Raw genomic sequence first — 13,447 nt, 5'->3', positions numbered from 1 at the left:
GAACCTCAGAAGTGATCAGTTTATGGAGAACACTTACCCCTCTGATGACCCGGGAGAAACTAGAAGTTATAAAGCTCAGGAAAGCATCGGGTGTTTTACAGATAAACACGGTAAGTCCTCAATGACACCAACTGAAAGGCACTGCTTGAAAAGAATGAGTCTCGGAAAGAACTTGAAATCATGAGTAAAGTATGCATAAAATGTAGCAAGAACAAAACCATAAATCATAATTACAGAACAACTGCTTAAATGAAGAGGTCTGTTTGGAGATGAGTCAACTAATACTCATATCATATCCTGAATTCAGTTTAAACGCACCAAGGCATGCTTAGAATATTATAGCATAAGTGTTCATCTTACATAAAAGCCCACTGGCTCTAGGAAAATGTTTGATGAATGAATTGGGAAGAGAGCATTTACCTAAACACGTACTAAAATTACCATAAATCTACAGTAGTTTAAAATGGTGCGGTACTACCTGGAAATAGAAGGGGTGGTGTTCGGAGAGCTCCAGGTTGCGAGGGGATTGTAGGAGGAGAACGGGGTGGGGGGAATACGATCTAAATACAGTCTGCACATGGGAGGAATTGCCAAAGAATGAATAAAAAACAACCTCAGAAGTAAAATAATATTGTCCTGTTGGAAATAGGACAAATAAGAAGAGATCAGTTTAATGATTTCAAATATAAGCATTTGACATATGATAACAGCCACATTTGAAATCAGCAGTTAGACTTCTAGTATATATGGATCAGCTAGTATATTGTGTTTTGGAAAATTAAAGTTAGAACCATTGTGTTTCTGTCACATTCAGTTACAAAAGGTCATTGTCTTCATTAACAAGTGTAAGCAGAAAGGAACTTATTGCCTGGAGCTAAGTGGCTTGCAGAACCATTAAGAAGGCATGGGAGCAGGAAGGAGTGTCACCAGGTGTGGCACCCAAAGCCATGGGGCAGGTCTAGGCAAGCCGACTTGATGCCGCATTGGGGTACTGCACCTATACTTGCTGCCTAAGAGCTCAGTTGCTGATTTCTACCTCAGTGGACGGGCGTCTTTCACTTTCTGTGTCTGCCTTGCCAAGCTAAGTCCCACAAAATACACTCAGTCAACAAAACCCAAATCACCCCCAAAATAAATACATATGATGATTATGTACGTATTATACATATATGTCGAAACTGCAGGCTCTAACTTTCCAGTCTGGGGGAAGATAGAGGAGGGGGGGGGAGAGAGAGAGAACCATTAGAAGAAGAGGAAAAAAATAACCCTCCAACTCTTCACACACGAAGACCCTAATGGGAGACAGCGAGATGGCTCAGCCATTAAAGGTACCTCTCTCCAAGCTTGATGGCCTAAGTTTTATTACAGAACCAACATGATAGAAAGAGAGAGCCAAACATGGTCCTCAGAAGCAGCCAGGGCCCTCAGTTCAGCATCACCCTTGCTGTAGGGTGGCCCTCAGGCCCCAACACTGCCCCAGTTTGGAGACCAGATCCTGGGCATCCACATGACCCTTCATGGTGACAGATGCCATGGACCTCAACCCAGACCCTGGCCATGGTGTCATTCAGGCTACATCCACTGTTGAGGGCCGTGTCTGGATCCATGGCCCTAGAGCAGCCACGGTCTTTGTTGGTGTCTGTGTCTCCTGGTGCCATCAAGGGCATGCTGATGCCAGGGGTCTGGACCATGTTGGTGCCCAAGGGCTATATTGCCTCAGGGGCCATGATGATCTGGGTGTCATGCATTGCCACCTGGGTTCATGGTGACATTGGGTCATGGGCTGCTGCTGAGGAACATGTCTGGGTCTATGGTCCTACTACAACAAGGGTCTGTATTGATGTCCGTGGCCCATGGTGACACCAAAGGCCACATGGATGCCTGGGGTCTAGCCATAACCTGTACCCATGTTGGTGCCTGGAGGCTGTGCCATCATCAGAGCCTTGCTGAAGAGGGTGGCATGTGCTTCTACACAGGACCATGGCATTATCTGGGCCCAGGCTGCTGCCTAGGGCCATGTCTGGGCTCATGGCCCAGCAACAGCCAAGGTCTTGATTGATGTCCATGGTTTCTGTTGCTACCAAGGGCTACACCGATGCCTGTGGTGTGGACAGCCACCTGAGACCATGTCAGTGTCCAAAGGTCTTGCTGCCACCAGGGTCATTTTGGTGTAGGTGGCCTGTTATGCCACTGGGGGCCATGGTGACATCTGAACCAAGCCGCTGCTGCTGGCCATGTCTGCATCAGTGTTCCTGCTATAGCTGGGGTCTTTGATGAAGTCCATGGCATGTATGACAGGAGGTCATAGAAACCAGGCATGTTGAAATCGAAGGGCCTTGCTGATCTGGTTCTGAATTTCACTAGACACCGCAGCAGGAGAACTGGCCCCAGCCCCCACAGGGAGAGCTGGCCCCCTGTACTTGGGAGAGCTGGCCCCACCCCTAATCATGGACATGGAAGAGGTGACCCTGATGGCATGGGCCTAGAGGAGTTGACTCTGCCTCTTCCTAGAAGGGAGCAACTAGTGGCCTGGACCAATGAGCTCAGCTACCACCCATCCCAATATCTTGGGCCTTGGGGTGGCCCACCCTAACATCTACCCCATCTATGACCTGCTGGAGTATGCGAAGGGACTGGTCCTGTGGAAAAATAACCACAAGATCTCCATGAGTTGGGGCACAGCAGGGTGTCTGAGAGAAGTTTCAGTGAGGATCCCATCTTGTGATGAAGGGGTGCTAAAGGCCTTCAACCAGACCTGGTGCGGGAGAATTATCTGTATTCTGTCAATCATATTTTAATAAAACGCTGATTGGCCAGGCAGGCAGTATAGGCGGGAAAGCCAGACAGGAAGTAGGGGTGGAGCAAAGAGACTGGGAGTATTCTGGAAGCAGAAGCTCTCTCTCAGCCACTCCTGCGCAGACCACCGAAGAGGCAACATGTAAGCTGTCACACTGAGAAAGGTACTGAGCCCATGTGGCTAACATAGATAAGGATAATGGGGTAATATATGTTATAAGAGTTAACAAGAAGCCTGACCTAATGGGCCAATCAGTTTATAACCTTATGGAGTCCTGTGTGTAATTTTTCTTTGTTGCTTGCCGGCTGTTGGGGTACTGGGAGGGACAAAAACCCCAACAAGCCAGCCTTCATACTACACAGACCAATGACTCACTGCAATGAGCATTGTGTGGGTGGGGCTGATTGGACAAAAGGGTATAATGCAAGGCACACTGAAGCACACAATGCCACAAAGATGAGCAAAGAAGTGGGAAAGACAGGAGGAAGGTGGCTCTTTTGTTTTTAATTAACTTTGAGACTCTTTGAGGGGGTATGCTTCAGGGGTGAGGGAAGGGTATGGAGAGATTGGGAGGTGAGTGGGATTGGGATGCATGATGTGAAACTCCCAAAGAAGCAATAAAGAATTGTAACACATATACGTGTATGTGTGTGTATAAAGACACATCCATCAAAAGGTAAGTAACTTGCCTGACATCACACTGCTAGTAGATGTGACCTGAACAAGGCAACCCTTAAGGAATTTGTCACAGTACAAAATACTATTATAGAAACTAGTATGTTACAATAAATGCTGTTATGGAAACTCATATTTGCCAAGATACCATTGGTGGTAACATACAATTCCCACCCCCCAGCCATCCTCTGTCTCCTTACACCCTAGGCGGCCTACTAGCATTTCCCTTGTGTGCTCTGTCCTGCTGCAGTAGCCTTTTATTATAGGAGACAATATCCCTCTATACAGATGAGGTATAGAGAGGATGAGAAACCTGCTAATGGTTAAGCAACCAGAAAGCAGTGAACTAGAAGTTGGGCACAAACAGCCAGCCTGCTGCCAGGACACATTCTCTGGACTGCTCTGACATATCACCACTATGTTAGATTACAGAAATAAAAGCTCAAAAACACCTAGGAGTTATCTCAGGGATGTAAAGATGGTGCAACTTGAAAAAAAAATAGTAATGTTATTTATTGTAGGTGGACTTTTCTTTTCTGCCTGCCAGTTCCCAAATAGCCAACATGGGGACAGTATGAATTACAAATGCTCAGCCAATAGCTCAAGCTTCTTACTAGTTAAATCTCATAATTTAAATTAACCCATGAGGTGGGCTTCTTCTCTGCATGCTATTACTATGTTTTATTACCATTGGTTATCAAAGGAGCTGTTTTGGCCAACGGCTTCGTAGATAAAGCCAGGTATGAAATCTAAACAGAGAGAAAGTAGGCGGAGTCAGGGAGATGCCATGTAGGTGCTGAAGGAGAAAGATGCCAGACGCCAACCAGAACCTTACCAGTAGGCCACAGCCTCATGGTGATACACAGGTTAATAGAAATGGGTTAATTTAAGATGTAAGAGTTAACTAGAAATATGCCTAAGCTATTGGCCAAACGGTGTTGTAATCAATATAGTTTCTGCATTATAATTCAGGTTTGGGAAGTCGGGAAATGAACAAGCAGTCTCTGCCTTCAAACCCATTTATATTAATCTATGTTCTGCCACATGGAGTTACCTTCTCTTCCCTGTCTGTGTTTCAATGGCAACTACTCTAACTTCGCCCTTCTTTTTCCATTGTCCTTAGTTTGTTTTTCCTATCTAACTTTATCCTGTCCAGCTATTAGCTAGTCAGCTTCTTTATTAAACTAACCACAGCAACAGTGTAAAGGAATATTCCACATCAATTTATTCTATAAATAATTATACATTTTTTTGGTTTTTCGAGATAGGATTTCTCTATAGCTTTTGGATTTTGTCCTGGGATTTGCTCTGTAGACCGAGCTGGCCTTGAACTCACAGAGATCTGCCTATCTCTGCCTCTTGAGTGCTGGGATTAAAGGCATGTGTCACCACCATCTGGTCAATAATTACAAATTTTAAAATCATATTTCCAGAGGCATTAGATAGCTCTCAGTATCTATTTCTAAGAGGGGAAAAAATTAATTGGAAAAATCCTCTTAGTAAATAAGAATAAAAAGATCCACTTGTAGTAGCCATAATACTTCATCTTAACACAGGACGACTGATAAAAATAATTATGAATGACACAAATCTGTCCTTGTTATCATGTTTGAGTTTTGATCAATGTGTTGTTAGTAAAAATGAGGTTGCTATTAAAATGAAATTTCAAAATAGTTATTTCTATGCAGTAAATTGTTCCAACAGATAAGTGAGCTATTAATCATTTTTGAGAGTTCAGAAGGTCAAAAATTGAAGAAATGAAACTTTAAAAAAAGCAAGAAGATGAGGCTGGAGAGATTGCTTTGCAGATAACAGCTTTGGCTGCTCTGCCAGTGGTCTTGTGTTCAGATTCAGCACTCATATGGAACGATTGTGCAACTCCATTTCCGAGGAATCCAATGCCCTTTTCTGACCTCCAAATGTACTGCATGTACAAGATGTACAAGCATACACACAGGCAAGACAGTCAAACACATAAAATAAAAATAAAAAAATTAAGAACAAAAAAATTAAGTATGTGCGGAGACAGAAGCGGTAATGTGGAGGCAGGAGGTCGGGGTTAAAGCTCAAATCTATCTTTCAGGCTGAATGGTCCCCATAAACTTGGAATCAGTAAGTCCTATTTCATCTCCCAAGAATGAATACCAGTTAGCATTCTTTACATTCTTTTCCCTTGCTTATTATGCCTGGAAAAATACTTAAAACCACAATGCAGGATGAAGAAATTATTTTTGTGCGTCAATATGCCAGTATTTTAGCTGGAAGAAAGAGGAGATGGTTTTCATAGATCCTCAAGTTATGGTGATTTGACGTTTATCGCGAATGCAGAAAAGGGGACGGCTTCTCCAGAAGAACAGTTGCAAAACTAAGCCAATTTTATGTATTGCTCTCCTCCTTGACCTGCTAGTTGAAACTTCCTGTTTTGAGGAGTCAGCAGAAAGGACCCCAGAGAGCTTTGTAGTCTGTGGCTTTGAGGAAATGACAGAGCACAGAAGATCCCTGTCATAGAACATCTTACGGGACACTCAAGCCACTAGGGACCTGTTCAGCCTTAAGCTTTGCTCTGCCGGGAGCTCAAATACCTCTGTTCAGCTAAAGGTTATTTTTATCCCAAGAACTTGGACCTAACATGCTTACTGAGCAATTTGATGGATCGTCTACTTATGCATCTTCACTAGCCTCCCTCACACTGAGGCTTTCAGATGTCAGCATTTTGATTGATCTTCAGAGCTAGGCAAGCATCTGAGGTGTTCCACCTAAAAATGGACTGAGAGTCAGAAACATTGGTCTCAGCCTCAAATTACCCACAGAGATATCTGTAGTGATATTTCATTTGTATTTTAGTAAATAAAGCTGGCCTGAAGCTCAGAGAGTAAAACAACCCCACTGGTCAGCCTTACAGACCAGGCAGTGGTGACGCACACCTTTAATTCCAGTAGCCACACTAATTTGCCATAGAAACCGGGTGGTAGTGGTGCACGCCTTTAATCCCAGCCCTAGAGAGGAATATAAAATGGGAGGAGACAGTTCTCAGATACAGTCTCATTCTGAGATTTCTAGAAGCAGAATCACCATTTGGAACTGAGAAGAGCCAGTGGTTGACTGTTTTGTTTTTCTGACCTTTAGGTTGAACCCCAATATTAGTCCCTTGAGATTTTATTAATTGTGCTATAGATATCAGTGTGTGATCTTGGCTGGGCCACCTACGCCACTGACCCTCTACACTCACCCTCATCAATGTTCCTAATCACCCGCTGATTATCAGGCCCAGTGGCCTTTGCTATTTCAGCCTTATTTGACTGATTGCTGTGTGTGCTCTCCCTCCTTACCCTTCATGACGTACCTTTGGGTTTTCCTACCACCTGTCAGCAGCTTATTACACCAGCTTCACGCATCTCTATAATGTATTCTGATCACATACAACCTAGTAAGTACCTTTTCCTATCCCCCTTCCCTCCCCCTGCTGAGCTCCTTCCCTCAAGTGCACTCCTACTTTCATGGATTTAGATTTCTCATGTCGTCTGATCCTTTACCATACTCACTTGTCCACCTATAGCATTTAGTATCTGCACCAAGAACTCAGTTACTTAGATTTAAAATTGCTTTCCCTGCATAGCCTCACCCAAGGTGACACACTAAAGTTCTGGGCATTCATCCTGAGACTCAGACTACAGATTTCATATTTTCATCCAGCGAAAGCCCAAAAATGTAACCTCCACAGGCCCCAGTCCCAACGCCTACCATGCCTCCTCACACTTCCCAGATCAGGTCTTCATAACAATGTCTTGGGTGAAGCTAATGTTGTGATTAATGATTTAAGTAGTAATTTTGAGAAGCAAGGCTTTTTCTCATAACTTCAACAACTAGATTAGATGTGCGTTCTACCTGTCTAATTCCCTTGCTCTTTATCAGCCTTGCCTCCACTTCCCTAATTCAAGATCACCAAATCTTTCTTCTCTCGCCCCCTACCCTCTGAACTGATCCCTTTATACCTTGCTTGACCCCACCAACTTCTCTTACATACTCCTCCCACAGAGGCCTTCTGTCAAAGAGTCTGGGACTCGTGCACGGCTCCCTGTGTCTGTAAGGTTATTTAAGCTCGACTGTTTATACTCTAGACCCTTTATGATCTGGCCTCACACTTTCTCTCCACTCTCATCTTCCAGGCGTCTCCCCACATCTCTTGCTCTCCGGTTATATCTTTTGTTTTCTCCAGGCACAATATGTTGACCCATGGGTCCTTTCCTCCCTGCTATATGCTCCTTCTGATGGAATGCCATTCCAAACCCCAATATGTTTTTTTGTTTGTTTTCTCATTCTCCTAGGATCAAGTTCGCTGGACCGTCTTGCAGTTTATCCCTTATCCCCAATGTGCATTAGTGACCACAACAATTTACAGCTTTCTGTATTTGCAATTTTTAAGATTTATTTTTAATTATGTGTATTTCTGTGGGGCTGGGGCTGTCTGTGCAGGTGAGTGCAAATGCCAGAAGACCTTGCTCTTCAGCAGAGGCCAGGAGAGGTTACCAGATCACCTGGAGCTAGAGTTACAGGTGAGATGACCAACATAGATATTGGGAAGCAAATTCAGACCTTCTGCATGAGCAGTATTGGCTCGTAACTAAGGAGCCACATTTCCAGTCCTTGCATTTAGATTTTTGCTGTATCCTCACCATAATGAAAACATACTTCCCGAGACCTTCACTTTGCACTTGGCTAATGTCTTGTTTCATAAAACCTCAGAAGCAGAGATAATATATCACTTCTAAGTCCCTTTAAGGAATCTGCTAACACTGCTATTAAAAAAATGATTCTGAGTTTATCCAGTTTATCCCAGTTTATCCAGTGTACCTGGACCAGAGTTTCTCCAATGAGTTGACCTAACTGAGTCTAGCTTTAATCAGTTGACCTTCTGGTGCGAATGCTCACTTATTATATGAAATTGAGATTGGTGGCTATTCAGTTTATTGTAGCAGTAGCTTAGCTGGTCTCTTAGGGTTACTATTGCTGTGATGAAGCACCATAACCTAAAGCAACTTAGGGAGGAAAGCATTTATTTCGCGTCCTTTTCTGAATCACAGTCCATCCAGGGAAGTCAAAGCAAGAACTCAAACCCAGTAAAATTCTAGAGTCAGGAGTTGATGCAGAGGCCTTGGAAGGGTACTGCTTACTGGCTTGCTCCTCCTGGCTTGCTCAGTCTGTTTTCTGATAGAACCCAGGACCATCAGCTCAGGTATATTCTTACCTACTAGGCTGGCCTCTATTGATCACTAATTAAGAAAATGCCCTACAGGCTTGCTTGCCTACTGCCTGGTCTTACGGAGGCGTTGAGGCTCCCTTCTCTCAACTGACTTTAGATTGTGTCAAGCTAACACAGAGCTAGCCAAGGCAGCTGTCTCTCAGGTGTGGCTTATCACTCGTTCTCCCACAGTGCTCTTGCCTTCTTCCACTGCTCTCCGAGAAAATTAAGAAAGCAATGCCAGCCCCTTGATCTTCCGCCATTCCTATCTAGCCTATCTCCGCTTCCAACCAAGAACTGAATTCTGCACGCGAAGACTGTCCTTTGAAGGGAAACTCTGAGGCTGGAGATGGGGCTCGAGGGAGAGAGCGCTTCACTTGCAGCACAGGTGTTAGCAGCTGAGTTCCCATCCTCAGCACCCACCTGTAAACACAGTGCTGTGGCTGCTGGGGACAAGAGGGATCTCTAGGGATGACTGCCTCCCAGGCAAGATTCAAGTTCAAAGAGAGACTCTGTTTCAAGACAGCGCACCTGGTATCCTCCTCTGGTCATTAGGCACACAGTTGTGTGTACACCACACACATGCACGCACACAGAGAGAGAGAGACAGAGACAAAGAGCTAGACACAGACACACATACAGCATACAGAAGGACAGAGACAGACAAAGAGACAGAGACAGAGATAAAGAGACAGATAAACACAGAGAGAGAGAGACAAAGAGAAAGAGACAGAGAGACAGAGAATCGTTCTGTTTGACTTATAACATTTACCTCAGATAAATGGAACCTTCAGCCCTTTTCTTTAAGGAGTAAGTTCTCTAACCCAAACAGTATGTTTTTGAGTATGAGATCTACACATCTTTTATTTACAGATAGGAGAATCGTGGGGACAAACATCTGATTGTCTAACCAATTTTAACCTTTGTCTGTCACAGAGATCAGCGCTTTTGGATCAGGAAGACCTTGAAATGCTTTACAAGTAAACGTCCATTAACTTCTCATAGCTTTTGTTCAAAACGTCTCTTTGCCATAAGCAAAGATTTGAAATCTGTCTATCAGAGGTTCGGTTTTCCAGAAAATTCCGTCTTATACAAGGGAATGTAGGTCAGCCCTTTGTCAGGAAGAGAGGAAATCTGAGAGGCATGGTCTTGGGACGATGCCAAAGTCAAAAGACGCGCTCACATTCCACACTCACTGCCAAATCCAGAGGAAGGAGCAGTGGAGGAGCTTGTGGGAATCCAGAGAAAGGCAATCTGAGTAGCCACTTCCCACACTCACGCAAAGGTTTGCTGTAGTTGCTTAGAGTCATCCAACCTTGAGCGTGGTAAGGGCCAGTCATACTGGTAAGATTTGAACAACCTCTGTCATAAAACTTTTCACATTGTGATGAAGTAATTTTGTATTTAATTCCTTTGTGTTTTATAGACAAGTGGCAACCCTTGTGATGCTGCAGGGACACAAAGAGTGAAGACTGTGGTCATGATAAAGCTCTCGGGAGAACGTGCTTATCTGTTATATTCTAGGAAAACTCCAAAGGAGAAGTATGTTTACATTATTATCATGTATTCATATAACATACGTGTCCAAAGTGACTGTTATGGAAGTTAAATCGATCTTTTAAAAATTGTTCTGCTTTTCTATCCTGCCCAGTGCCATGGCAGACTAAGTGCGGCCAAGAGACTCAACATGCGGGACCACCCCAGACTTTGAAGAGAAAACATGGGCCCTATTATGGTGAACAAACCTAAGGTGTGTTGTGGGAGAGAGAGAGAGAGAGAGAGAGAGAGAGAGAGAGAGAGAGAGAGAGAGAGAGAGAGAGAATGTGTGGACAGAGGCAGATCTGAGGAGGTGAGAGAGGTGAGGAGAAGGCTGAGGCGGGTGGCTCGCATGCCACCTGGGGCCACGGTGATGTTTACATCTGGGCCGCTGCTGGGGCCCATGTCTAGGTTCATGGCCCTGACGCAGCCATGGTCTGTGTTGGTGATGCCAGAGGCTCCTGCTACCTTGTGCCGAGTTGGCCCCACCCCTCACTGGCTATAACACTAGGGAGAACTGGTCCTGCCCCTCACGGGCTGAAGCACTCAGGACAGAGGATCCAGCATCTCACCTGGGCAGCAAAATAGAGCTGACCCTATTCGCAGGGGTGTGTGCAAGCTGGCGCTGAGGGTGTGAGAAAGGATGCGCAGGTTGCGCCCTCTCTTTTGCCATGTGGTAGCATGGATGAGGGAAAGATGTCCTCCTCCCCTGACCCAACCCCTCACTAGCAGCAGCACTCGGGAGAAGGGGCCCTGCATCTTGCCTGGGCAGCACAATAGAGCCAACCCTGTTTTGTAGGAGGTGTGGATGAGCCAGCCCCAAAACTGTGAGCATGAGAGAGTTGCCCTCACTATTCATCTGTCATGTGTTGATGTGTTGATGTGGGCAGGGGAGAGATGCCCCCCTTACCCCTTGCCCCTCATTGTCTGAGACAGACCGCCGGGGGGGGCGGGGGGGTTGGCCCTCTTCCTTACCAGGGGCAAAACTCAGGAAACCTCGCCTGGATAGCACAGTAGAGCGGCCCCCAGTGGTAGAGGAGTAGGTGAGCTGGCCCCAGGGTGTGATAGGTGGACTAGCTGGCCACTCCCCCCCAACCCACCATCTGCCATATGGTGGTAAGGGCAAAGGAAAGATGTCCTCTGCCCCTTTCCCATGCCACCTGTGGTGGGCAGGAGAGCTGACCTTCCCCCCCACCCCTTACCAGCTGCAGCACTCCGGAGAGTGGATCCTGCACCTTCCCTGGGTAGTACAGAGAGCTGACCCTACTGACAGAGGTGCAAATGAACCATCTGAGAATGTGAGCATTGGATATCTGGCCCCGTCCCTCATCTGCCATACAGTGGCAAGGGCAGGGGGGAAATGCATCCCCCACCCCGGCGGCCTGTAGCAGTTGGGAGAGTTGGCCATGAGGTCCTAAGAGTGGGAGCTGTCCCTGCTCCTCACCAGCTGCGGCACTTGGGAGAAGGGCCCCCTACATCTCGCCTGGGCAGCATAGTAAGCTGGTCCTAAAGGTAGGTTTGGGAGAGCCACCCCGAGGATGTGAAGGTGGGAGAACTGGCCCTGCCCCTTGCTTATCAATACCAGGAGTGAACTAGCCAGGGCAATGCTGGAGAACTTATCCTGGTGATGAAGACAGGGAAGAACTGGCGGGCTGACCAACCCTGCAACTGCCCAGACCCGGAACTAGGGTTATGAGTCGGCTCACACCAACATCCACCCTATCTGTGATCTGCTGGAGATCACATGAAGGGACCAGTCCCGCGGATGCAAAGATACAGGATCTCCACACACAGGACAACAACAGAAAAACCAAGAGGAGTTCAGTGAGGGCCCAGCATCAATAGTGTAGCAGAAATCAGAAGCTCGAACCAGATCAACGACTCTTTGCAATGAACCCTTGCAAGTAAAGCTGTATGAGTAAAAGGGTTTGCTGTGTGATTCACTGTGTCACACCATAGCTTCCATGATGAGACTTTTCCTTTTTTATTTTCCTCTCTTAAATTTTATTTTATTTTGGTGGGGGAGGTTACAGAGGCAGAGGGCAAGTATGAAGGGACCGGAAGTGAATGAGATCAAGATGCATGATGTGAAAGACACAGAATAAATAAAAAGAAAGTTAAAAATTAAATATAATTACATTGTCCCCCCTTCTCCAACCCTTTCCATATGCACCTAACTCCATCTCAAATTCGTGGTCTCTTTTTCTTTAATTGTAATTGCTCAGAAACAAATAACTATAGCCTGTTGAGTCCATTTAGTATTGCTTGTATTATATGACTTCAGAACTGAACACTTAGTATTGGATAACCAATTACTTTCTATTTTTAAACATATTTTATATAAAGTTACAACTTTACTATGAAAATAGTAACAGTCTTGTACAAAGAAATATCCTTACATAAATTCTTAGAGAACATTGAACCCCAACAAAATGGTGGAGAAAAACCAACCAAACAAACAAAACCCTTACAGGACAATTCCAGTAGGGAGTAACTACCCCTTCCAGGCAGAAATGTCCTCCTCTCTGAACTAGGGTGGAGATTAATGACTCTCTCATTCTCTGGGTACAGATCTCTAGACTCTGTGGAGACTGGTGTCCTTCTGATGCAGATCCCTTTAAAAGATTGCTGCTTCCCGAAGTCATGTGCCAGAAATGTTCTTCCAACCTATTTCTTCAATTAGACAAGAGGCTATATATCATATACAATCTTTTGCTGAAGAACTTGAAATATTTCATCAGAAAAATGCACCTATCTTAAATCTTTTTTATTCTTACCTTTTCACCTATGTGTATGTGTATGTCTTCGTGAGTATAGATGCATAGTGTAAGTACAAGGGTCCACACAAGCCCCCCAGGTCCCCTGGAGCTGAGGTTACAGGTAGACGCAAGCCGCCATGTGGGAGTTGGAAACAAATACTGGTCCTTAGCAACAACAGTGGCAAATAGTACCTGGTTCAAATCCTTGTCTTCCTCCCGAGTTACCATGGAGATTGACTTCATATGTATCTCTGTCTCCCATTCTCCCAAAGCAAATTAGAAAAAAAAAATCTCTCAGGAGAGGTGACATGTTCAGTGATTTATATAGATTAATAAGGCTTTTTTGCTAAGTTTTTCTTCTTCTCTAGTCAAAATTAAACTCTACCCTACAACAATACACGTGCAGGCACGCTCGCACACACACACACACACACACAGAGA

The 13,447-nt window shown here is 45.1% G+C and overlaps 1 long non-coding RNA gene across 1 annotated transcript; it reads left to right on the top strand.

Moving 5' to 3' along the window:
- The first annotated feature begins 2,762 nt into the window (after nt 1-2,762).
- On the top strand, nt 2,763-12,414 carry LOC125391347 (uncharacterized). The gene is made up of 5 exons (XR_015735175.1): nt 2,763-2,960; nt 7,946-8,025; nt 10,138-10,253; nt 10,363-10,461; nt 11,453-12,414. It is a non-coding gene; the product is annotated as an uncharacterized LOC125391347 (long non-coding RNA).
- Nucleotides 12,415-13,447: the final 1,033 nt, after the last annotated feature.

Source organism: Myodes glareolus, chromosome 16 (genome assembly GCF_982192425.1).
Source record: "Myodes glareolus chromosome 16, mMyoGla1.1, whole genome shotgun sequence".
Taxonomy (NCBI): domain Eukaryota; kingdom Metazoa; phylum Chordata; class Mammalia; order Rodentia; family Cricetidae; genus Myodes; species Myodes glareolus.
This window is presented reverse-complemented; position numbering and strand designations above follow the sequence as displayed.